Below are 27,094 nucleotides of genomic sequence, written 5' to 3' on the forward strand. Positions count from 1 at the left end.
AAACAGCAAATTCACCAACATCATAATATAATACAATAACACACCAGCACACTATTGAACAGGAAAACAATGTGCCACAAAGGAACACAGAAGAACAAAACAACAAAAGCATAACCACATAACAACAAACCATACTACAACACAAGAACACAGCACAACCTAATACAACACAAGTGCACACATGTGGTGCTGTGTTGTTTTGTGTTGGTGTATTATTGTGTTGTGTTTTTTGTAATTTGTTGTGTGGTATGGAATTTTGTGCTAATGCGTTGCCATATTGCGTTGTGGTTTGTGTTGTCATTGTCTTTTTGAGTTATTGCTTTTTTGGTGTGTTGTATTGTCTGGTGTAGTAAATTTGTTGTGTTTTTGTTGCATTTATTTGTTGCTACAATCTGTTGTGCTGTACTATTGTAGTTGTGGTGTGTTACAGTAATGTTATGCGACTTTGGTGTTGCTCTAACTTGGCTGTAGCTTGTTCTCCTAAAAATGCACACAAGTTCTTGTCACTCACTACGTTCTCCACAAATCTGCTCTTATAATATACTAGCGGCCTGCCCCAACGTTGTCCGGGGATGAAATAGAAGGTATGCAATGGTTGTAATAGGCAAGGCAAATTTATTTCAAAACTTGCCTGTGCGTCCGCTCAGAAGTGCTTGTTCTGTACCGCTGAAGGTGAGCATGTGCTTTTCTGTTTGTTGTCCTTGCCGCAATATGCAAATGTGTGTGTCCGCTCCAGTCGACGCCCCGATCGCTGCAAAATGCACGCACTCCCCAAACACGGCGCGGTGCACTTAGATGCCCCACATCGCGTCAACGGAAAACGCCACAACTCCTGCTTCTGAATGCTTCCGGCGTCTCTGAGGGCACACACCCACAACAATGCCGAAGGGCACGCCCACTCGTGTTAGAACGATAGTCTCACGCAGAATGCTTATCGCACCCGCAGGCTTTTGCCGAATGCACAAGCCCATCGCTGGATGCACACGCCCATTGCTTTACAGCAGAATGCACACGCCCACAACGGACTACTTTTTCCCAAACGTTCTTTTTCCCTTCTAATGTATATGTTGGGCTGGTGTATAGCCTATGTCCATCTGCTGATACTCTCCTTTCCAATGCTGTATTGGGTGTTCCGATTGGCGCTGTGGTTCCAGAGCTTACCCGCCTCAAAGATTTAGGCTCTCTCTTTATAACATTACATAATAATAATATAATATGGATATGGATAACATCCATGCACTACCTTAATAAGCACTATGGATATGTATTAGCGCCGGCCAAAATATTCCTATTATTCGTCAAGGGGGGACTCAAATGTGTGCCAAATCTACGAACAGTATTCAACTCCAGAAAGACTACAAAAAGTTAAATATCAATAGAATGCCTAATAGCAAAATTAGGTGTTTTCACCACACAGCGAAATATCCAAACAGGCATGGGTGAAGCATTCATTGAATAAGTCTTTATATACTAAGCAATTATTTTGGCTGTGATAAAATAAACAAAACTTGTAAAGGAACACACATTTAAATTCTTTTTCAATACCTAGAGCCAGATGTATGATGCATTTTACCGTTCTCAAAAGGCCCGACCAGTAAAATTCACTTTCTTATGTAATAACCCTATTGTGCGAGTGCGAGACGCTTTTTGACAGACGTGTGAAAAGGGCATCTGACTCTAACAGCGAGTCACACTGGTATTCCCAAAAGGGAAGGGGTCCCCAAGGGAACCCTTCCACTTTTTTACTGGGTGCGCCAACATTTTTTTTTTCAGAGCAGGCAGTGGTCCGTAAAAAAATTAAAAGAATACATTTCATTTTTATTTTTGAAAAGCATCCTGTTTTCCTTTGTATAAAACAGGATGCGTTTAAAAAAAGCTGCTTTATTTAAAAAGCAGTCACAGACATTATGATCTGCTGACCCCAGCAGGCCGCCGTCCCTGTTAGTGCCGGCCATTCCAAATGCGTCACAAATTGCGTCCTGCCTCATGAATATTAATGAGGTAGGTCCCTTGTGACCCATTTGGGAATCGCAAACAGTGTCTGAGACACTGTGTACATCAGGTTATGTGACTCACAAATGGTGAGTCGCTAAAAAAAAAGAAATGTGAGTCTCAAAACCTGACAGTCGTACATGTGGCCTCTGACTTGAACATTTTAGACAGCATGTCAAACAATCACTCACAAAGTGTTGAAATGAGTAAATACGTATTAAGCAACACAGTCAGGATGTTTAGGTATAAAAATGTCATAAAACACCCCTGAATTGAGATAAGACAAATTTTACACAGCTTTCCAGTAAATGTGTTAAATGTTAATGGCAACAAGACAGATGTTAAAAGGTTCATATATTTCAAGGACTGCTAAAACTGTTTCCTTGTGTACACTGCAAGATGAAACAAGCAAAAAGAGGACTTCTGTATTCAAAACATGGAAAATATCTGCTATTGAATCATAAATATTGTTATCTCACACCAGCATGTAGAACTGTTGAAACGTGCAGGTGCAACTGGATGGCACCAGATGTAGAACGTAAATCATCTCAAAATTAGAGGTCAGAGTTGCCTGTAGGAAACATGTCTTGGCAAATTTAAAATTACCTGCTGTTGCCCTGTGAGAAAAAAAGGTTTTAAAGCTCCACGGCACTGGTCCTAAGAGTGAGATAAAATTCTTGGTCTTCTACCTGCCGCTGCGTGAGGGGAAAGTTAAGGTGTAAATCTCATTAATTCATGCTATGTCCAGAAAGATATCATTCATAGGTCTTGCCAGTGCCCAAGGGGTGAACTTTCATGTTCCTAATCTTGTGGCCTAGACACCCCTAAAACAAACCGTAATAAGAACCTATCTAACTATGGCAGAGCAATTGTGGGATACTGGGATGAGCGGGACACCAAGAACCTGGTAGACCTTCTAACAAAGTTTACTAGAATTTTTAACAAGGCAACCTGTAAAGGAGGAAAAGAGCTAACACTAATCCCAGCACCAGTTCTTTGTTATGTAGCACTTTGTTTACTGCTAAAAATTTACTTGTGTGGGTTGAGTCCCCTTGTTCAAGTTGTGTTGGTAAGAGCGGAGCGGACCTTATTTTTTCAAACTTCTTTCATTTTTCTTGGTTAATTTATTTTCTTGTTTATATTACTCTCTGCCTTGAACTTGCCTTCTGAATTAATTGTTAACTGCGTGTTTAGTTCGGGCTGCCATCTCGGATGTATGCCTTGGTGTGAAACTTACAGTCTCCATTGCACCAGTTAGCAGTCTAGACTCACATTTTAGAGCAAAGTGTGAGGCCGCTAATCACTAGTTAAGATTGGCTGCACTGCAGACACACAGGGGTCACATACAGCAGATGTGCCTCTGGTTCATCAAAGGCATGCCTAAGTCCTGCAGGCAGCACTCTTCTGTCTGTGCACCATCAGCCTTGCTGTTTAAAACACTGCAACTCTGCCTTCTGATTCTAGTACAACTACTAGCCTCAAAACACTTATTAAATCAAATCAGGGATATTTGTACAGCACACATATCTCTCGGAGGTCTCATGGCGCTTGCAGACGGTCTGATAGAGTACTCGTTTAGTTATCGAATAGCCATGACTTCAGCGTCTTGCGAAAGCAGTTGTGATCTGTGATAGTGCGTAGATTTAAGGGGAGTTTGTTCCAAGACGCAGGGGCAAGAAAGGAAAAAGACCTTCCTCTGTTTCTCGCGGTCCGAATTTTGATGGGTGTAAGAAATTATTTATTGCTCGATCTTAACACCCTACTAGGCTGGCACCAACGTAGTTTTTTGGACCAGGACCCTGGGCCTTTTCCATACATGTTTTTGTGTGTCAGACAAAGAATCTTAAAAAGCACTCGTTTTCTGACTGGGAGCCAGTGTAGGGCTTTCAAACAGGGGGCCAAAGGAGATCTGGGCGGGAGGTTCAGGATCAGCCTGGCTGCAGTATTTTGTAAAATCAGAAGTTTAGTGAGAAGTCCTTCATTGATTGAGGACAACAGGGCATTTCCATAGTCCATGCGATTTATTATTAATCCCTGGACTAATGATTTCCTGGCCTCAATCGGAATCCATTTGAAGACCTTGCGTAAGCTACGCATCACTCCAAAACACGAGCCGATAATATGATTAATCTGACTTTTCATAGACAATTGGTTATCTATCTAGAAACCTAGATTCCATACGGTCGGTTTGGGGTTTGGACAGAGGCCGAGAGTTCGGCGCCACCAGTCATGAGACCAATGCTCCTGGGCCTTCTCGAAGAGCATGATCTCCAACTTACCTCCATTTAATTGAAGGTGGTTGGTGCTCATCTACCTATCAATATGGGGCATGCATTCTTTGAAACGCTGTTTTGTTTCAGATGGAGCTGGTCCAAGAATGACTAAGATTTGCATGTCATTAGCATATGATACGACATCAAAACCATAGGATCTGATCACCTTGGCCAACGGCGTCATGTACAAATGTAAGAGAGTCGGGCTCAAGATGGAGCCCTGTGGCACTCCCATCTTAAACGGTCTGCTGCATGAGACAGTGTTGCCCACCTGTAATGTTGTAGCTCGGTCTGTTAAATAACTCTTGATCCATTTCAGGGCATTCCCCCGGACACCAATCTCCCAGAGCTGATGTTCTACAATGCTATGGGAGATGGTGTCAAAGGCTGCAGATAGATCAAGCAGACAAGGACAGCGGACTGTCGTCTGTCTAAGGCTAGCCTGATGTTGTCTGTAACCTCTACCAGTGCTGCCTCTCTACTGTGTGCCGCCCGAAAGCCTGACTGTGAGGGATCCAATAGCCCATGGCTCTCGAGGTGAATGAGGAGCTGTTGATGTACAAGAGATTCCAGCATCTTCCCAAAAAAGGGAAGCAGCGAAATAGGACGGTAGGAGTATTGGATCAGCAGTAGATTTTAAATGGGCCTGACCCTAGAAGTTTTCCATAGTTTAGGGGGCACTTTATTTGTCAAAGGGAGACCCGTTTCTCCGCTGGGTGACAGAGTTATTTACTCCATTGTCCTGCCTGCGATGCTGCCTGGAGAATTTAGGTATGGTCACCAGGCTGGCTTTCCTTTCTAATGCACTGACAGGAACTCCAGTGACAGCGGCTCCTGTTAATGCTTTTCGCAGTTTTGGTGCATGCGCCCTCATAAATATACTGCTCAGCTGTTTAAATATACAATGTAATTTTTTCCAAGAAGCATTTATAATTTTGTCTAGGTGTCCTTTGACCTCACAAGTTGTATTTCTCTGTTAACTCTGTGACCTTCCTGTTTTTAAATCCATTCCAGATCTCAGACGCCAGCCCGGTGTGAGAGACTTTGAAATAACCGACCAGGAGAGGAAAACTTAACATAAAGTGAGCAGCTCTGTAATAGAAAATATGATTTGCATATGAACAATGGCCATAACCATAACGTTCAACACAGAACATTCACGCAGTAGGTGAAGGACCCAGGTGGTAGGACTGGTAGTTTTTTACATTTTTAAGGGTCAGTCATGGCCTCTTCCAGGAGTGAAGGCAAAAAGGCCTTTGAGCTCACTGACATCTCAGAGGCCACCAACCATCTTTCCTCTCTAGGTGAGGATGCTGCTGATGGGCTGGCCAGGAAACGGGCGGGCTGTTTGAACTCGGTATTCTCCCTGCAATGAACACCTACTGGCACTCAGACAGCCTCATTTACCCCTAGCCTGCTGTTGTCTTTCCTGCCTTGCTGTTGAATAGGGCTTGGGGGGGGCGGCCGACCAGCGGGAGGCCTGCCACCCCCGGGGGGGTTTTGGGGCCGGGGAGGGGGCAGGGGAATAGAGCCAGCACCGTACGCGGGCTGGTTTTGGGCTAGTTAGTAGCCTTGGGCTGGGGTTGGGCTAGTTTTGGGCTGCTATTGGGCTGGCCCCCTTTAAAACCGGACATTTTGGGTTATAGGTCACCATTTTGGTGACTGATGACACAGCAGCCGGGCGGGGGGTTTGGCAGAGGTAATTATTTTAGATAATGACCTTTCCTGTTAGATTTTATTTATTGTGTAGAATCGATGCGCGGGCGTAACGGTACTGCATTATTATGGTGCATCTCTTGAGGATGGGTGCGTGCATGCCTGTACTTATGCCACTTCACAGTGTTAATTTGCTTCTTGTCCTTGGTGTGTGCAATAATCGTGATTGATGCGCTAGGACGTTTCATGGTTGGTTCCTTTGTAATGCGGTTTCGTATTTGCGGGGGCGCACGAGAGGTTTGGGTCTTTCGGCGTTGTGTTCGGGCGGGGGGATGCGAGTTGGAGGCTTGTGGCCGTTGTGTGCTGCCAATTGGGGCCTACGAGGGAGGCTGGGTTTCTGCCCCCCCCCCTCTTCCCCTTTTTCTGAAGTTGCCGTGGCTCAGGTCGGCGGCTGCGGACTGGATACGAGGCTGGGGCTCGGCCTCGGGTCCATCTTCCGGGAGTGTCTGGGATCTGGAGCTTGCTTCCGCTGCGCAGCCTCGCCGCATGTCCTATTCCCCTTAGCCGCTTCAGTGAGTGCGATCGGAGTCATGAGACTGTCGCTAGGCACCAGTTCTCTCGTGACACTAAGGTTGTTGTGCTTCGGGGCGCAGTTTGCGTAAATGGCATGTTGTAGGTGACTCTCGGTAGCTGGATTTACTCGGATGAACGGATGGGGGGGAGGGCGTGGGGGGGTGGTGTCCCCGAGGGGGAGGTGAGCACGGTGGGGGCCTCGCAGGTCTCTGTGTCTGCGTGGGGGGGGGGGTAGGGGTTGAGAGGGGGGGGATGGTGGGGCTGGGTGGGGAGCTGTTCTGCGGCGAGTGTGCGACGGGGGGAGTGCGGGGTGGGGGGGTGCGGGCGACTGGGGGGGTGCAAGAGGTCCTGTTCGGGGGTAGGCCTTCGCGTGGGGGGGTGGGGTGTCCTGCGGGGAACGGGGGTTGGGCAGGTGCAGGGGGGGGTTTGGAGGCGCGATGAGCGCTGAGGGGGGGCTTTTGGCAGGGGGGGTGGGAGTTTTTTCGGGAGCGGGAGGGGGGTTTAGTTCCCGGCATGCTGGACACGCCTCTTGTTCTGGACAGGGACGCGGAGATAGGCGCTCGGGAGAGCAGCATGCAGCTCCACTCGACCGAGGGGATGGGCCGGCTCTGCCTGGTACGAGCGGGCGTGCTCCCACGAGGGACCATTCTTGGAACATGCGAGTGGAAGAGGGGCTGTGCGTCCCCAGCCACTCCCACCCCGAAGGGTCAGGACGGCCGCCGGGGGGTGGGGAGGAAGGCAAGAGACTGTTCATCAGATGCTGATTATTATTTAATTATTTATGCATTTTATAATAAGAACGGATCGGATGCAAGGGCATTTCCAGTGAATGTATTGCTCAAGCAAGGTTACAGTACATGAGGCATAAGTGACAAGCGTGTGTAAACAGAATACAGGAGGTAGCAATCAGGCGTCATGGGAGGGAGAGTGGCATATGTACGGGTTACAAAAGCGAGGTGCGAGTAGAGGTAATAAGGTGGAGGACACTCGAACACAGGAGTGAGGGTTACGTGGGCATGGGGCCCCCGTGAAGGTATTGGAAACGAACAAATGTGGGGGGTGGAAAACGGGGTTACACTGGTCCTGTGACGTGTGCATGTAATAAGAGTCCCAATCACGGGTGCTGAGTAGTGCTGCAATGATGGCAGTCTCACGGAACAAGCGTACCCACTGGAAACGGCACTTCCATAGTTGGAGGGTCAAGGACTTTTTTATACAACAGAGGATTAAACTTTGGGAGGGCCTTGAGGGAGGGGAACTTGGAGATCAGTTTGGAAAGCCGGGGGGGAGTTGGTTGGGTCGCTAGATAGCGGGGGAGGAGGAGTGGGAGGCTTGGGGGGTGGGGAGAATTGCAGTAGTCCAGTTTTGGTGAGAACCGGCGATGGGACCAGGGTTGTTGAGGTCATGGGGCGGGAAGGAGCGTGCTTCCCACTAAAAGGGTGCAGTGGGTGTCGAGCAGGCTTGGCAATTGTGGTATTAGGGTGGGTAGATTGTGTTGTGTGACGATTAGGACCCCAGGGTTTTGCGCTGTCGACAATGATGGGTGTGTCGTTTTCATAGATTCAGCTGGTCCATCCATGACTGCACCGGTGGAGGAGACAGTACAGGGGAGGGGGAGGCGGGAGGTGGGAGGACGTGGATCGGGGGATTTGTTGTGGTTGTGTCAGCAGGTGGCAGGGTGGAGTAGGACGGAGCCATGAAGGGGGGGATTGGGGGATGAGTTTATTTATTTTATGCGTTTATATAGCGCAGACTTTACCCGAAGGTGTCAGAGCGCTTCACAATAGGACCAGTAATGATACAAGGGGAAACAATTACATATGAACAAATTACAGAAGCACACGTTGGGTTACATGGGTCAAAGGTGACAATAGTGAGCAACCAAAATACATGAGGTAGCAACCGGTGCGTTACAGGAGGCAAAAGTGATATGTGTGCAGATTACAAAACGTACAAAGTACCAGTGGAGATTTAATACTGCAATAAATGGCTGACACTCCGGCACAAGAGCAAGCGTTACGTAGGCAATGGTGGCACTTGTGCAAGTATCTAAAGCAAACAAAATGTGTGGGGTGGCCAACAGTGTGTTACGAGGGAAAGGTGGAGGAATGGGCCCAGTGCTGGGCAGGAGGCCATGGGCCGTTGGAACTTGTGGAGGATTCTGAGGAGGAGGGGGAGATGCGGAAAGGGGGTGAGGCCCTGGGGGCAATTGAGATATGTGGAGGATTCGGAGGAGGAGGGGGAGATGCGAGAAGGGGGGGAGTAAAGTAACGGTGTTGGTAGTGTGTTTCAGGTATGCCCACGGCAAGGAGCGCCGAGGTGACGGCCCCCCCCCAGCGCCTCCGCTGGTTAGGCGGCGGGATCCAGTGGCGACGCCGGCCTTGACGCCAGGTAAGGATGGTGGCGGAGTGGAGGAGTGGTTTGAGTAATCCTCGGTTGTCGTTTGGTGCGGATACCGGGGATCCTGGGGGGGCGCTGGGGGAATGGCGCGGTATGGAGGGGGTGCCAGGGGGGGTGCCGGCAGGGGGGAAAGGGGGTCAAGGTTCTGGCAATAGGCTCGTTGCCGGTGAGGGTGGTGGAGTTGAGCCATTGTGACTTTGGCGGCAGAGCTCCCGGGGGTGTCGTATACTATCAGGGACATAGCGCGGAGGAGCCCGGCGGCGGTGGGTGAAGGTTTTGGGCAAAGTGCGAGGTTCGGTTGGCGGCCTGGTGGTTTCGGAGGCATCAGGGGGGATCATCAGTCGGTGGGGACCCGGTTTGAACGGGGGCACTTGTGGGGACCATTGCATGGGGGTTCGATCTCGCGGGCACATTTGGGCGTTTCAGTTCTTTGTTGCAGTGGGCTTTTTCCTGGCGGATAGGCTCTGAGACAGATGCACGATCTGGGGGACTTCTTGCTGGTGGGACGGCCGGGTTCAGCAGACTGCCAGCGGTTGCTGGTCAGTTATGGGCCTCGTGGTTTGCCTGGGAGCGCCCCTGGCGCCAGTGAAGATGTACGGTCCCAGTACGGTGCTGTCCTTGTTTGGTATGGAGCTCGACTCCGGGCCATGGAAACACGCCTGCCAGAGGACGAGGGGGCGGCGAGGTTGGCATGGAGGGCGACAGCAGTGCCCATGGGATGTTCAGAGTTGTGTGCGCTGGGTGCACCATTAGGTGAATTTTGCAGTGGGTTTTTTCCTGGCGGACAGGCTCTGGTCAATGACGCACTATCTGGTTGACGTCTTGCTGGTGGGACGGCCGGGTTTCGACGGACGGCCAGCGGAGCTGGACGGTTTTCCGGGCCTTGTGGCTTACCTGGGGGTGCCCCGGGCGCCAGAGAAGACGCACGGTCCCAGTTCGGTGCTGTCCTTGGTAGAGAGCTCGACTCCGTGGCCATGGAAGCACGCATGCTGGTAGACAAGGTGGCGGCAACGTTGTGGTTTTGGGTCTGACGCGGTCCGTTGTGATGCGGCTGCATCCTTGAGTACGTTTGTCGGTGGGAGTGAAGTGGACATGCGTGGGACAGGCGTTCGTGAGGCGTTTCCATGATGGCATATGAGCGGGCATGGGAGGAATTGCGGCGGTCGGGGGCAGGGGGATAGGTGGTTTCCTCAGGAGCGGGTGTTGCCGTTCAGGTTGAATTTGATGGACGGGGGCTTTTGGGGGTTACGATTCACTGTCGGCGGGGGACTGGGGACATAGCGGTGGGAAGGTGGGGCGGGGGTTCGGTCGAGAAGGAGGTGGCAGGGTGCATGCGCCACAGGTGTTGGGGGTCCTGCGGCGCGCCCTATGGTGTATGGGTGAGGACTCGAAGGCGTTACGGAGGCATTCCATCTGAGTGGGGGCGGCGACGGAGGCTGCGCGGCAGTTTTAGGGAGGGCCTGGGCCCTGGAGGTCGGACTGTTAGGGGCATCTGTCAGGCTGCGGGGGATGGGAAGTGAATGTACGACATAAAGGACATTTCTCGCCTCTCACATGTGTGTCTTTTCAGGTGCAGGGGCGGGGCCAACTGCAGTGTCGCTGGAGAATTATGTTGGTGAACTCATTAATAAAGCATGCAAAAAGGGGGACTGGGTCAAACACCGGAATCAGTGGTTGGAAGCGGACAACAGGTTGTTTCATTGTCAGCGGCTAGGAAAAGGGCATGAGCTAGCATGCGTTTGCAGGCTTTGTGTGCAGTGGTAAAGGGGAGAGTGTGCTTGGCGTGGGCTTGGTACCGTGTAAAGAGTTAGCGTGGGTTAAACAAGTGAAGAGGGAACTGTTAGGGATGCGGCGCAGGTAGGCAGGGTGTCAGGTCATTTGGTCCGAGTTTCGGTCCCAGATGGGTTGAGGGAGGGCTGAGAGGCCAGCGGCCATTGATAGGACCCAGAGGAAATTTACAAGGAAATTAGGGTTTTGAGGAGATGGACGGTTGAAAGGATGGAGCACCCGGAGCTTAGGTGCGGGGCAGTGGAATTTCAGGGAGGATGGGGTTTCACCTGTAGTACTGGCTGGAGTTAGGTGCTACATTTGAGGGAGGCTCTGGAGCAGGGCATTGGTGCGCAGGCACCCGGAAGTGCAGGAGTCCTAGGAGGGGGTTGAAAGGCGTTAACACGCCTTTCGAGTGGCGGTTCTTCCTAATATATGGGGGAAGTGTAGGAGATCTGTTGTTGGATTATCGGGGGGTAGGTCAAGCATAATTAAGGATTTAGCCAGGTGGAGAGGTAAATTGACGTTTCTGCTAATTGTTTACTGTATTTGGATCGGGGGAAACAGTTAGGGGAGGGGGTGGGGGGTTTGTCAGGAAATTGCATATTTAGTGAGGTATAGTTTTGTACGGCGCAGGCCAAGGGTTTTTCATTGTTAGGGTGCACCTGCTTCCAATAAAGCGGCCTTTATCACACCAAATTTTGAGTCTCTGGTCGGTGCTGTTTTCCTCCCCCCCTCTTCCCCGTTTTGACCTCAAATCTCAATTGAGAAGAAGCCGCCGTGATTTGCTTCCTACCTATGAAATGGTGGAGAATAACTGAACTCCAAAGGTCAACAGAACTGGACTTGTATTTTCTTCTGACAACTGTGTGCTCAAAGCATTTCCTTAGGGCGAACAAACGAAGCGAGATTTGGCGATACAGCTATCAGTATGGAGAAAATCCGGATTACGTTTTCTGCTTTGCTGGGGCTAAATGCTGCATTCTAAATGGCCTGGACTCTGGTTTACACACAGTCCATATTCGGGAGCCATGCCCTGGTCTGTAGACAGGAACGTGACAAGCCTCAAAGGCAAAGCCGAACCGAAACAGAGTGCAACTTCCTTGAGGAAGTGTTTCTTCTCTGCCTCTTGCTACAACATTGAACGACAGAAAAGGGGTTGGCTCAATGGAGCCCCCACCTGGAGAATCGACTTAGGGCAGGCACTCTGCACTGCGCTGCTGAGTTAGTGATGCTACTCGTTGTAGGAAATGGAGAAAAACAGAATTCCCTCCTTTGCTATAACTGCTCTTTGAAATTACATTTTCAAAAGATTGCTGTAATAATTGCCGAATTAGGTCATCTCAATATAATTTCATCAGAGAAATGAAAACTCCATTAGTATCATATTATGCGCTTTAGTTTTTCAATACAAATGTGAAGGACCATTTTTTCGTTCTTCACAATGGTAATTTCCATCTAGACACATAGATTCAAGTGGAACTGTGCACACGTAAATATGCATACATACATAGATATCCGCATATTAAAGCACGCATAAATAAATACACCTAAAAATGCTCACCATTGTATTGTAGTCATGTATGAGAGTAGGCGCTATCAACCCAATCTTTGACATTCGAGCAGGCAGGGAGAGGCCCTTGTTCATAATACTGCATAAACCACCTGTAATTATGAAACCAATAAGATATAAATACATTGTTTTCAACTTGCAAGTACGTTTTCTGTAGATCAATATGGATATATATTTTAATGTTTTTAATATAATATTTGTATTGACATTTTCTATTTATCATTCGAGGATCACAATACGGCATGACATCGAGCCAGCAGTCCATACATTGAACGCATTTTGCAACATACATAACACATGTAAGGATCTAAGCAACTGGTATATCTGTTAGCTTCATTTACAAACCACCTCTATATAATAAGCGGTCTATCGCTCAGCTGTCTATCGCTTACATTGTGAGGGGCCAAAGAGTGACAGTCAGGAACCCAGACTCATTTGTATTTACACCACAACCTCCAGCCTCAAAAATTGGATTCTCCACCCCTTATAATTATTAATGTCCCTGCCTCAACTTCTAGGTGGATCGAGAGGACAAGACCACCCTCACGTGATGAGCAATGTCTTGCTTTGTCGAAGCAAGCCCCAAGATCAAGAGGCACCTAGAGTACCTGTTGGCAGACACCTTCTCTACAATATGAAAGTTAGCTAACTTGGGGGACAGGAGCACAGTCCATCCTAATGCCATCGACAGTGCCCACATCACAACCTCTAGAAAGTTTGAATGACAGAACAACTCCCTATTGCGTTGAAGAAATCTCCTTCTTCGGAATGGCATGTGAGGCAAGTTAGTGGAGAGCCCCTATAGGTGTGCCATAACCCTTCTGTGGTGCAATAGACCCTGTGTAAGTGTTCAGACTAAATCAATCTAAGGCAGGAGAAGATTGGGGCCTCCCTAGGTGACATCTGTGCATGCCTCCAATCCTCTCCACACAAGTCCCCAACATCCACCAACCCCCCCCCCCCCCCCAACCCCCCGAACACCGCTCTCGTTGACGAGAAAGTTGCAGGCAAATCGCTTTTCAGAGATTTAGGATTTAAATATATGAGGAATCCTTTTGGGCCTCTAAGGGGCTACATTCTGGATTTTGCAGATCAATCAATCAATCAATCAATCAATCAATCAATAGATAGGGAGAAACAGCTTGTCTTAACTGTGAGTATATAAAGAACAGTAACCTGGGCAGCTCAAAGTCCTGTTGGGAGTCTGCGAATGAGCGCATGTAGGTCTAGCACACAATATATTTTATTCTCAATATGCCAAGACCAAAAACTCTTGTAAGGAGGGTATCTGGGATTTGCATGCCAACTCATAGTGTGGTTTCCCCTGTAATGTTGTGACTCCAACAGAGTGGCTGGAATAAGCCCCTCTAAATCGTAAAGAACCAGCTGACTTAAGGGAGTCAAGTGTTAAGGAGGTTTCTCCAATATAAGAAATGATACAGACATATGTTTCCCATAACCCACTGTTCAGACATTAAAGCTGGACCAGACAGCGAGCCAAAGTTCTAGTCATTGTTAATAAGAAGGTGTGCAACATGGTAGGACATACTCACATCCATCATACTCAATGTACCAGCAAATTGCAAATTGTAGCATTTTGTTATAGAATCCAGGAGGCCTTACCCTCCAAGGGGAGTGCCTGAGCAGTGCTACAGTACTGGTAAGGACTGGAGGCAGGTAAATGGTTTTTGAAGTGCATATATCAGCCTTTGGGGAAAACCCTTTTAACTGTAGCGAAAGGCCCATAATTCAAGGCATTGGGTTTCAATGGGCATGGCCACTCATGAAAGAGGCCCAGAGCAGGGCTACATTGGCGGACCATGCAGTCGCCAGATCACATGCCATAAATACACCTAGATACTGAACCTCTATATTTCCATTATTGACGCCCTGTTCAATATGGAGTTGAGCCTGTTTACTGAGGGGTCACAATGTTGACCGAAGGAGTTCAGCAGGCCCATCTCAGATGACCAAGGAGAACTGAGACATATTAAGAGTCAAAATCTAGTGAGACTGGGTCTTACTGACTGGGGTCCAGTCAAAGCCACTGATCCTACTTTTCAAATACACTCTGCCAGTGGTTCAATCGCCAGGGCGATGAGCACTGGGGACAAGGGGAAATCCGGCAGATATTCTAATCTATTGGAAATATGTCCAAAGGAACACAGTTAACTCGTACCCGTGCAAGCAGTCAGTCATAGAGCAGGCAGAAGTATTGAAGAACATTTGTGTCATAACTGTGAATAGGTAATGTAATCCCACTGGTCACCCTTTCAAAATCTGCAGGAAGGAGTTCAATTGAGTCTTCTAGTTTGATGGCGAGAACCAAAGCATTGTGTTGGTGCTTAATACCGCAGGGAGTGGATCACCCAGGCATAGAGCAGCTCTTGTCGTTATGTACTAGGGAGCAAATAAAATATGGTAGCTGACTAGAAAGAGCTTTGACCAATATTTTGCTTTCAGTATCTATTAATACGTTTATATGATGAGCAATGGTCAGGAAGCTTTTATGAGACTAGGGCAATTGTCACCTTGCCAAGGTCTCTTGTAAAGACCCCTACTCCAAGGATCTAGAAAATAATCTATGTAAGTGGGGAATGAGTGGGGAGGCTTAGAGGCTGACGAATGTGTCAGGGAACAGGGGTTTTACCAGTTTCCAGCTGCGATATTTACTCCAACAGCTGTTCCATTGAGATCTCAAGTTTTAGCTGAGCATTCTCTGCTGGGGACAGGTGTTGCAGTCGGACAGAGTCCAAGAACCTGTTTATTGCCACAAGGGAAGGGGGGGCTGGGCACAGATGGCATGGTATTACGATGTAAATACAATTGGCCACTGCACTTATCTCTGGAACCATCTCACCATGGGAACTGTAATTCCCTTTTACATACCTACAGTGACTCTCACAACTGCCCAGCCAAAGTAGGACATTCTCCACTTTATTTTCATATTCATGGACTTTGGACTGTGAGGCCGTCCATCACTTTCAGCATTAATCCATTCACACTGCTTAAGAGCTGGCTACATAGATTCTAGGTTTCTGAAACTGCTTCTTATCTGGAGGCATGGAATTAAGAGTCAAGGTCCACCAAGATGACTTCCAGGAGATCAATTATTTTGTGTTTGTTCCTCTTAAGAGGTCATATAAATCCCATTGCCCTACCGTTAATGACAGGCTTAAGTTCTGAAAATATAGTTTGATTTCAGTCTGTATTTTTTCAAACCAGTCTTCCTTTGTGAGCAACCAATCATTCTATTTCAACATACAAATACAGTTAAGTAGGAATGGGCTGACTCCATAAGTGAGTTCAAGGGTACAATTAGATGATTTATAAAGATGTTTCACAAAAATGTAAAGGTATGATACAGAAATTGTAAAGAGCAGATGCAAGAAGTAATTTCCATGAATGATCTTAGTAATAGGGCATAACAGAATAACAGGTAAAATCAAAACTAGTCTAATTCCCAAATAGGCAATAAAATCAGCAGGTAATCTGACAGCATCACTAGTAGCATTGGAAAGTCACCTGCCTCACCCCCAAATTCAAGTGTTTATATAGGAAATGTTCCCATAGGATAGAATAAAAAGTGGAGATTCATCACGGTGTGAGCAAAATAAATACATTTTCAACAAATCAGAACACTGAATTAAAGAGCATCATATAGCCTTAGCACCTAAGCACTATCCCACTACATGTATGTTGATTGAGCTTTCCCAATACTAATGTCATCCGGAGATTTCAGAACAAACTAGTTACAAAACAACGGAGAACCATTGTGAATGAATGCAATACTGCATGCAGGGAGAAGGACCTTGAAGAAATGTAACATTAGTGAGCCCATGCTAGAAAGTCTTATTCGAGAACAACGTAATTTGGAAATAAACAAATATGACTTGCTTGACTACATGCAGTAGAAATAATAAACGGTAATCAACCTTTACTTCGAGGCTGCTAGTGCGCATACCATTACTTCGCAAGCGTAGTAACGTTTGTATGCAAGTTGTTACATCACAAGCACTGTTCCAACGCATGAGTTGTAATGGTATGCGCTATCCACATCGTTGTTTGGAAGGCATTTCCGATCGTTTCCAAACAACGACGTGCAGATCTGACGGCGCTGGAAGCCGGAGAAGAGAGGAAGCACAGAGGAAAGCGAGGTAAGTGTAGTTTTTTGGGTCGTGCAGGGGGTAGTCTTTTAGGTTGTAGGGTTGAGTTTGGGTAGTGTAGAGTAGTGTATTTGAGTTTAGGGTAGTGTAGGAGGTTGTGAAGGGTAGTGTTTGGGAGTAGGGACTGGACTTGCGGTCAGGGGAGGAATGTGCAGGAGGTAGTGTTTTAGGGTTTAGGGTAGTGTTGTAGTGTTTGTGTAGTGTAGGTTAGTGTTTTAGGGTTTAGGGTAGTGTAGGGGGGCGTGCAGGGTAGTGTTTGAGTGTAGGGAGTGGACTGGGGAAGGGAGACAGACATGCAGGGGGTAGTGATTTATGGTAGTGCTGTGGTGTTTAATCAGTGAAGGGCACTGTAGTGTTTGTGGGTTTTGGGTAGTGTTGTGTCACAGGGATAGGTTACTATTACGATTATTTTATAGTTAATACGAGGATAAAATGCGATATAGTGCTAAAAATAGTAAATCAACGCGGAGTTAAAGCATTTTTAGATCATTACTGTGCAGTTGCATTTTAAACGCATTCGAAGTAAAAACGTGCAAAGTAATGGTAGTTGCTAAGTAAAAACATTGCAGTAAAAGCATGCGAAGTAATGATTTGCTAAGAAAAACCATATATTCATAATAAACAGTGAATGTGACATGATGAGAATGCCACTTTAAAAAAGATGGTCTAGCTGAGGTCTAGTTAGGATAACTAAAATTTTCCAGGATGGAACAGGATATATAAACATTTTCTCAAGGGCAATAACACCATATATGTATACACACATTAACTCAAGTATAGATTACTATTCTGCACAGTGGTTAATAAAGCACAATTATTAGTAAATGCACAAAAACATCCACATAAGCGTATGCGGTCACGTGAGCTGTCCAGCTCTCCACCACCAGAGGCATCAGCTCTGGAGCAGCAGGAGATGTTCAGGATAACAAAATATTCAATGGAACCCATCGGAGGTCTTTCTAAGTGTGACTGCTACCTTGTGCTGCCAGGCCACATCCCTGAGGAATACATTGTTGTTTAAGCTACTTTTTGTGTAAAGTTGTGAAACTGTGGCTTTTTTGTATTAATATATCAATACACCTTTTTATGATCTAAAAAGATAGAAATGCTCTTCTGCTTGCATCATATGATGAAAGTAAACTGTCGCTATAGTGACGTACAATGCAGTTTATTCAAAGTGTGTGATCAGGTCTTTATGAATTATGAAACACTATAATTTTATGCTAAAGATATACATTTCTTCATTAGCATGTACCACCTACTTTTGACATTCATGCTTCAAAATTCTATGCGCTCGTGGTGACATATTATGGTCAAGAAATGTCTTCATTTGCATGAGATGCAAAACAAAAGGCCTGGCTCAAAGAGGGTGTTCATTATTCACAGACATACTCAAAGTACACATTTGCATAGCAGTTTTTCCTTCACACTCATGTCCATTCCCACACTGCTCCATCTTCATTTGCCTAATGTAAGTGGGAGATAGTAGACAGCACAATGTTACCATTTTAGATAAACGGCACAAGCACTTTAGCACTGGTTAGTAGTGGTAACGTGTGCAGAGTCCTCAGGCCAGCAAATACAAAATCAGCAAAAACAGGAGGTCTGAGGGCAAAAAGTTAGAGAGGAAACCACGCCAAGGATGCCAGGTCTAACACTGCCCCACTTAGGGTGTTGCACTAAAATATACAAAAAAGTGATGGATGCAATGCTTGAATTAATCTCAGCCACTGGTAATTTCTCGTATATACCAAATCAGGGGTTTACCAATGTAGTCCCACTGCCCCACAGTTACCAATATAACATATAAAATACGGTACAACTTGTGGAAAAATTTACCTTGTTTCTTCCACCTAAATTAAACTTAATTTGATTTAATAATCTAAATATTTCACATTAAAGTATTCATCCACATCTGTTAGTGTTAATCACAATTGTTTATGTTTGATTACTTATGTGCATATTTTAAGAACTTTTTGTCACAACAAAAATACATCACTGAAAAATATATATAGTCAACACAACAATTAAACAATTACAGGAGTCGTATAAAAACACAACGACACATAAATAAATAAATCATATCTGAGTTTTTCAAAAATTCTTTGTCTCGCCAAACATTCTTTCGGTAGAGGAGGAGGTACAAAAATATATTTGAGTCCTAGATCCACCTGGAGGTAGTGATGGGGGTAGGTCCGACCGATAGACAACTCAATCAAGTGGTCATGCCCTACCCGAACTAATTTGTGCCATAGTCCATCTTACGACAACTCCTCCATTGTAAGGGATCAGTCAATGAGTTTCAGCGTAAAGAATTTTAGGCCTCTTCAGGACCAAAGAAATACAAGAAATCTCAATTGCAATCACTAAACAAGTCACTGGGAAACGCTGGTAGGCCAGACCACGCCGCTGAATCAATGATGGAAGCCACATTTAGTCAAATCGCCAACTCAGCATAATCAAATGGCCAATTGATAACACACATCACAATCTGGTATGTCCATGCTTGGGTGTGAAAATCACCCATGCATCTTCTGCAATTAGAAATTGGGGCCAATCCAGATTACTTTTTTCAATACAGGCATACAGGTGTGTGTGAATATTGCATAAAAGCCCTGGTAATTACTTGGGCCGCATCCCAATCCATCATTATTTTGTACATCATGCTACCTCAGTTTGGAGCCAGCTATAAGCAAATTAGTCTTAACCTTCCTCCAAAAGAAGTCCAGCCTAAACTGCTGAATATGTCCAAACGTGTGTCCAGTGTACACAGTGCAAAAGGACTCAAGCTATACCTCTCTGATGGGACCTAAGGTCAAGAACAGTGTGGGATTGATTATGGTCCTTTCTGGAGGAGGCCTGCTTACATCTTCCCCGTGAGAGGACGCCGCCTCGCGGTCCGTGTGGAGCTCCACTATTCAGGGCTTTTGCCTCGCCACTTGTTTATCCTGTTTGTGTCCTGCCCTCTACGGGAGACGCTCACCGGTTTGGATTATAGAAGATCTGATTATTACGTGGTCCCGCCATTATCGGACTATTTGGAACATCCATCTGATTCATGGAAAGACTCCCTTTGATTCGAATGAAGTCTAATTGTGACTCCCGAGAAGCACCAACTTCTGATTTTATATTCTCTGTCATACTCCGACATTAAAAAAGACCCGCCTTTATACCTTGTAACACATAAAATACCTGACCCATGAACCCCAAGCATACCTAGAACCCCAGCCGCTGGACCAGCTGGAGTAGATCCTGCTTTCAAAGATATTCACCATTTATTGTTGCAGAGGGAATAGATAAAGCACGGCGTGCAACTCTCGGGCCTCTTACACGTGGCCTCTTAACTCCTGCTGATAGCAGTTACCGGCTGCATTGAAATGATGAGGTCCATGGAGTTTATGTGGATCTGTTTATTTTCACATGGAGATTGGGCTGTGTGAAAATTCAATGGAAGGTGAGGACAGACAATGGGAATCAGCCGCTAACTACTAGATTTTCCTGGTAATTCCTCATTTCTAAAGGGGCCCTTATATCCTTAGGGTAGCACTGTAATAGCCTGGATTTCCCCCTACCCCTGGAGCTACTGCTGCCACTGGTATCTGTAACTTCTAAGGTGGGGACACTCTGGCCCGTTTTCCATGCCACTTGCGATGATGGCCTTGGTGTGTTGTCTGTAATATGTCCCTGATCACAAGAGGGGCCTAAAATTCCAATCTGCTCAAACCCCTGTTCGAGCAGGGATCAGAATGTCATGTAATGCAGAGTTCTTGATAATATCGCCTTGAGATAAACTCTACACAATCCGCAATTTTGCTCAAGTGTATTTAAGATGAACCTTCAACTGGGAATACTGCTTGGTGATGTCTATAATGGATCTGTAAGTTAAAAAAATATATATATATATGTATATATATATATTTTTTTTTTAAATAGTGTATTTAAGATGGTTAAACCTACTCAAATTTCTGGATGATAAATCTTAGTAATTATCAGGACATGCAGTTGATGTTGAAGGGAACCTTGACACGTCCTTTTTGATTGAAACCATATAACTCTCAATCCCGTGTTTTATAATATAATTGAAGAATTGTCATGAAATTCTTACCAAAAATTGTTTGAAGAAACACCTGCTGCTTCGGGCCCTAACCAGCATCATCTCTTTCGGACACGGTGTATGCACTAGTTAGAACTGCACTACAGCAGTTATGTGTGCTCTTTTGTAAACAGGATGATGGGTGAAATGTAATATTAAGCCACTGTTCGTTGAGTGCCACCAGCTAATTTACCACCCTTTGGGTGTAATTCATTCAGTAAGAATAGTACTTGAATTGTTTGAGGAGCTCTGCACAACACAAGCCCATTCGTGTGTAAGGTTACATACAGAGAGCGTTCTAGTGGTAAACAGCTTGACAAGGTCTAAAGAAATTGTAATTGTAGTTGCTTTTATTTAGTACCTACTATCCTCGACAAGGTGTCAGGGTACTTTATGCAAGGCAGCATGCTGCTCCGGAACCCAGATTACTGGTTAGTCCAGTATTATTGGTTATTGTTGGCTATTAGGATTAGTCTCATGTGCCCAGCAAATAACTCCATGCATTCACTCCAGTGTCTTTGCGGTATAGTTTGCGAATTACATTTATAGGAGCTATCTGTGATCATTACCAAGGGAGTGTAAGTGACAAGTGCACTGGATACCTCTTATAAAGTGGGTAAAGCACAGCCCTACTTAGAACAAGCTCTTTCCGTTCAAACTCGAAAAAAGATCACTTACATGAGGCTCCTGGCACTACCTATAGTGGAGTTCAACCCAAGCTGGGCCCGCCCCGACAAATCAGTAGCATGCAGACTCTGTGACTACCACCAGGAATCCTGGTATCACTTGTTGTGTTGCTGCCCAAAGTTAGCCAAAGAGAGACAACGTTTGGTCATTCCAATTTGCAGAGCTCAGGGCCGCAACCGATGCTGCGAAATTTCGGACTTGTGTTTTACGTCTACAGCAAGTCAGGGAAATTTACAGACTTAATTCGTGCAAGACTGGCCGCAAACGCCGAGCTGCAAAAAGGAAACTGTAGGTCCGGACGGAGGAGAGAGGCGGACACACCTCCAATTTAAAAACATTTAATGCACTTTGTTTTTAAACTGCATAGTCAGAACATGACACTTTATGAAGGTTTTACATTTAATTGACTGGAGGAAAAAGCCCAGGGAATACAACTTATGTTTCTTTTTTAGATAACTATTTTCATACACTTAGTATATTGTAATGATTTTAAATAATTGAACAATAAAAGCTTTTTCAGAGAAAGTGAGAAATGCACATGGTTTGAGGGAATAATAGAGGAGATAGAGGAAGTTAAGTACTGATAGGTTGCATGGTTATGACTTTCAGACGTGCAGAGGTTGTGATCTTGGAAATAATTTGTGGGCAATTTGCATAAATACAATAATAGAGATTAAGGCAAACATGCATATGACAGAGTAGATTGTGCTCAGAGAGTGGAGGCATGTGGAGGATAAAAGGCAAAGAGAAGGAAAAAAGGGGAGCAAACAACCATCTGTTTTAAGCAAAGGTCAGTATCTCATGTTAGATTTTCGGTATACACAGGATCATTATGAGATAGCATGTATTTTGAGAATGCAAGACTGTAGAAAGGAACGGCATTGTTTGCATGTGAAGATGTGCTACTGTTAGACCACCACTACAGACAGGTCAGTTTATGAGCTCAAGGGTTGGAAACAAAAAGTAATGGCTGGACTCTTTTGTAAGGAAATATCAAATGCTTTAGGCTGTGCTCAAAGGAAATAGCAAACTCAAGATCTAAGCAATCAATTTATGAAAATATATGGAATATGAATGAAACATTGAACATGCTGGAGCCAATATCTTTTGATGCCCATCCTCACAGTATTAACTATAAATGCAAGGTGGGCTCCCTTTGCATATGCCCGGTTTGATATGGCACAAGATGGAGGGCAAGGACAGCCTTCCCAGACAGAGGAAGTGTACTGTGTCTTTGGCTGGATGGTGGAAATGCAGACACAGACACATGTTGACTGGGCTTTCTTAAGATATCCATGAAGGCTTTGTTAGCAAAGGGCCACTGATAAGACTTCCTGAAGCACTGTCCTTTGATAGATAGCAAGGATGAGGCGTGAAACTGCAGATTCTGTCGTGTTATGGTGAAAGGACCCTTTAGATGAGGCCCAGTCTTCCTCAAACACACTTCCACTTGGGCTGATGGCAGATAAATGCAGATACCTCACACCTCTTTGTGCCTTGGTTGTGGGTGCCCCAGGCTGGAGATTACCCTGCAGTGAGGGGCATCACTGCACAAAGCTATGAAAGGAATGCAGCCCGGAAAAGACATTTGAAAGGTGGACCACCCAAACTGATTCTAATGAATGAAACATGGGATACACGTCCGGGGTGAGGCAAGTAAAAATTAAGTTTGTATACTTCTATTGACAGATTGTTTTATGTACAATAAGACAGAGGAGATTAGAGACACAGAATTATTTGCAACGCCATTTCTCCCCCAATAAAGAAGAAAGCATCTGGGCAGCACATTGTGCTGCTGGTCTGTGCATCACTCTTTCCTATGGGGCCCACATTCAATTTTAAATTAAAAACACAGCTACAGATTCTGAAACACCACACTCAAGATTTGTTGAGTATGTCCTGGCCCTTCTTTGCCAAACAATTTCCAAAAATATTTTCCCTCACTCCTGATTACAGAGCTAAAGGAATAGCAGCAGTTCAAAAACAATTCTAGTGTGCTGAACATCCCAAAAAACAATATTTAGCTGTGCTTGCGACACAAACCTCCAGTATGCAGCCAGCTGTAAATGATTTCCTTTAGCATTTATTTCCGACGTTTTCCCTGACATATGGCTACCAGGAAAGCAAGCTTTGAAAGTAATCTAGTCTTTGTCAAATTCATTCATAGATAGAGACAGAAACGTTTTGAAAATTACCCAATAGAACGACCTGGGGACAGATTTACAAAAGAGTCACCCAACACAGCGCAGCAGCTAAAAATAGGGCGCTCCGTTGCATTAAAGGGAGCGAGCAGGAGTGTGCCTTATCTACAGAGATATTGCACTCTCCTCCCCTCTTCCTAGCGCCGGGTCAGAATGTTGCTGCCGAGCACCATGCACACACCTTTGTGCCATAATGTAAGGCTGTGTGCATGAGTCTAACACAGGTTTTGTACTGACTATGCTTAGAGAACTAAACTTTTCACACTTTATATGTGTGCTGTACAGTGCAGCACACAAGCAAAGTAGGAAAAGAAAGGAGAAATGAAAACATTTCATCTTTTAACCCCTTCCATGCTTGTGACGGAACCACTCCGTCATGAGCCATGGGTGGCGTGTGCTCATGACGGAGTGGTTCCGTCACGCCGTGGCCGCTCCGCCCATGTGGCACTGATTCCCCGCCTGTTCGGGCGAATTAGTGAGTGGGCGGAGCCATGACGGAACCACTCCGTCATAAGCACAGCCCGCCCGTGGCTCATGACGGAGTGGTTCCGTCACAAGCATGGTGGCGCTGCGTGACCTCCCCTCCCCCCCAGCGCCGCGGCAGAATAACCGCTGCGGCCAAGGGGTTACGCAAAATCCTGTCTGCTATTGTTAGTAGATAGGATTTTGCATCAAAAAGCATTGGGGGCTGCATGGGAACGCAACGTACCACCCATTTAATGCCCCCTTGATGCATGCTAAGTAATGCAAACAATGCTGGCTTGCGTTATTTTTAGTTAACTTTCTAGAGCAAAACAAGCTTTGCGCTGGAAAGTAAATAACAAAAACACCATTTTGTGCTGGTTTGCTCAATTTTTGTGATGCAAACATAGTGCAACTGGGGTCTGTCAAAGACCCTTGCATTCCACACCGGTCAGTACAGTGCACGAAGGGTGGATAGGATCAAGTGCCGGCCTCCAGCTCCCACACTGGTTAGTACAGATCGTGAAGGGTGGATAGGGTCTGATCGGTACCAAGGCTCCCACACTGGTCAGTACAGGTCATCAAAGGTGGATAAAGTCTATTGGGGCCCAAGGCCTCTACACTGATCAGTATAGATGGTGAAGGTTGAATAGGGTCTACTGGGGGCCAGAGGCTCCCACACTTTTCAACAGATCTCATGAAGGGTGAATTGGGTAGGCTTTGGGACTGTGGGTCCAACTTTCAATAGAGATCGTGAAGAATGGCCAGGGTCTGTGGGTGCCCGAGACTCTGATGCTGGTTAAAACATAATTGTGTGGGGTGGACAGGGTCTGCTAGAAATCTGAGGCTCTGACGCTGGTTAATACAAATTATGAAGGGTGGAGAAGGTCTCCTGGGGGCCCGAGGCTCCCACACTGATCACTGCAGATCATGAAGGGTGGATATGGTCTTTTGGGGGCCTGAGACTTTCACACTGGTTAATACAGATTCTGTGGGGTGGACAGGGTCTGCTAATGCTGGTTAATACAGATCATGAAGGTTAGATAGGGTCTGCTAGGAACATGAGGCGCCCACAGTGGTCAATAATAATAATAATAATAATAATCCACATTTGTAAAGTGCACAATCACCTGTAAGGGTCTCTAGGCGCTGAGGGCCATCGGGAAGATTAAGTAAGCTATTGCCCAGAGTTGCATGGTGCTGGGCTAATCTGCCGCCGGTGCCAGGGATTGAACTGTGATCCCCAGATTCCAGAGTCAGTCGTCCTAGCTGCGGCGCCACACCTCTTTAATAAAGATCATGAAGGGTGGCTAGGGTCTGCTGGGGGCCTGAGGCTCTGACACTGGCTAATAAAAAGTGTGAAAGCAGGCGAGGGTCTGCTAGGTGCCTGTGGCTCCCACACTGATCTGTACAGACCATGAAGGGTGTATATGGTCTGCTGGGGACCCTGGAATTTAACACTGGTTAATACAGATTCTGTAGAGTGGAGAGGGTTTGCTATGAGTCCGAAGCCCTAACGCTGGTTCATACAGAACATGTAGGGCAGATACGGTCTGCTAGGAGCATTAGTCTCCCAAGATGCTCAATAAAGATCATGAAGGGTGGCTCGGGCCTGCTGGGGGCCTGAGGTTCTGACACGGGTTAATAAAGATCATTAAGGGTCTGGTGAGGGCCCATGACTCCCACGCTTCTCAAATAAAATTGTGACATGAGAATAGGGTCAGTGGAGGGCCCAAGGCTTCCATACTGCTTAATAAAGATCAGGAAGGTGTAGGCTGGGGGTATCGTAGGTTACCGGGGCTTACACTATGGGGCATCTACTGGTTTGGGCCTACTTACACAGCACTGTCATATAGTCACGAGCCACACCATTTGCTCTCTCCGTGACGACTGCCCGAGCGCTGACATCACCTTTATTTATACACCTGGCGCGAGCCAGAGGGTTGAATGCGTATACAATGCATTGATGTGGCCGGGTGGCTCACTGCAGAAGGGTGGCTAGAGTCTGCTGGGGACCTGAGGCTCTGCCACTGGTTAATACAAATGATGTGAAGGGTGGAGATGGTCTGCAGGGGGCCTGACGCTGCCACACTGATCGGTACAGATTGTGAAGGGTGCAAAGGGGGCCCAACACTCCCACGCTTCTCAAATGAAATTGTGATGTGTGTATAGGGTCAGTGGAGGGCCCAAGGCTTCCACACTGCTCAATAAAGATCATGAAGGGTGGCTGGGTCTGCTGGGGGCCAGAGGCTCTGACACGGGTTAATGTAAATTGTGAATGGTGTCTAGGATCTGCTGGGGCCAGGGGCCCTGACACTATTTAATACAAATTGCGAAGGGTAGAGAGGATCAGCTGGGCAGCTGAGGCTTCCACACGGACAGTAAAGATTGTGAAGGGTGGATATGGTCTGCTGGGGGTCTGAGGGTCTGCACTGGGTAATAAAGAACATAGAAGGTGGATAATATAAGGTTTCCACACTGGTCAGTAGAGATCATGAAATGTGGATAGAGTCAACTTGGGGCTGCGGCTCCGACCCTGACACATTTTTATATGTAGACAGGTTCTGCTGGATATATATAAATAAGAGAGTATGGCAAATGCCATTTTATGTTTTTCACGTTATTATGAGCATCATATAAGGACAATATTCAAGAATCAGTGTTATCATGGCAACATCAACAATGGCAGCAGACATCACATTAGCGACAGACATGTATTTGAGGGCTTCTTAGAGAGTCTTGGACACTTCACAACTGGTTGGATAAACAGGCAGTTACCCAGTTAGGTGAATTCATTCATTAAATCTTATCCCTAGCAAGATGCATTTGAGCCCTGCCATTGGACGGTACCATCAAGCTCCCGAAATGATAAACTGCCCGAAAGAGTGGGCACAGGTAGTTAGAAAAAGGGTTTCTAAAAATGTTACAGGTAGTTACAGTCTGGTGAAAGTGTGCGGTGGGGCCAGGAGCAGCCATCTTTGATCCCTGCTGGCTGCATTGAGCCTAGCATGGCAATAATTCGCTCTGGAGCAATCATAGAAGTCGGTTTTCTCTCCACTGCTCTTCTGGCTCCATGGGCATCCGGGCACTCGATGGTCAACGCACAGTGGACTGCTTTGCTGTTTCTCTCTATACATTTGTTACGTGGACGCTACAGCTACTTGTGGGTACTTTGCATGTCTATTGTCAAAGGTATTTTTAAGTATCTTTTTAAAAACTGCTCCATTTGATAATTATTCATAAAAAATGTG

The 27,094-nt window shown here is 46.2% G+C and overlaps 1 protein-coding gene across 6 annotated transcripts in view; it reads right to left on the minus strand.

Moving 5' to 3' along the window:
- The window catches only part of PGCKA1 (PDCD10 and GCKIII kinases associated 1), a 282,865-nt gene that overhangs the window by 58,140 nt on the left and 197,631 nt on the right, over positions 1–27,094 (minus strand). For 4 of the 6 annotated variants that reach the window (XM_086963998.1, XM_086963994.1, XM_086963995.1 and 1 more), the window contains one exon: positions 12,226–12,326. The exons of the other annotated variants lie outside the window; for them this stretch is intronic. The gene's annotated coding sequence lies outside the window, so the exon portion shown is untranslated. The remainder of the gene's footprint in view (positions 1–12,225; positions 12,327–27,094) is intronic. 6 annotated transcript variants of the gene reach the window in all.

Source organism: Lissotriton vulgaris, chromosome 3_2 (assembly GCF_964263255.1).
Source record: "Lissotriton vulgaris chromosome 3_2, aLisVul1.2, whole genome shotgun sequence".
NCBI lineage: Eukaryota > Metazoa > Chordata > Amphibia > Caudata > Salamandridae > Lissotriton > Lissotriton vulgaris.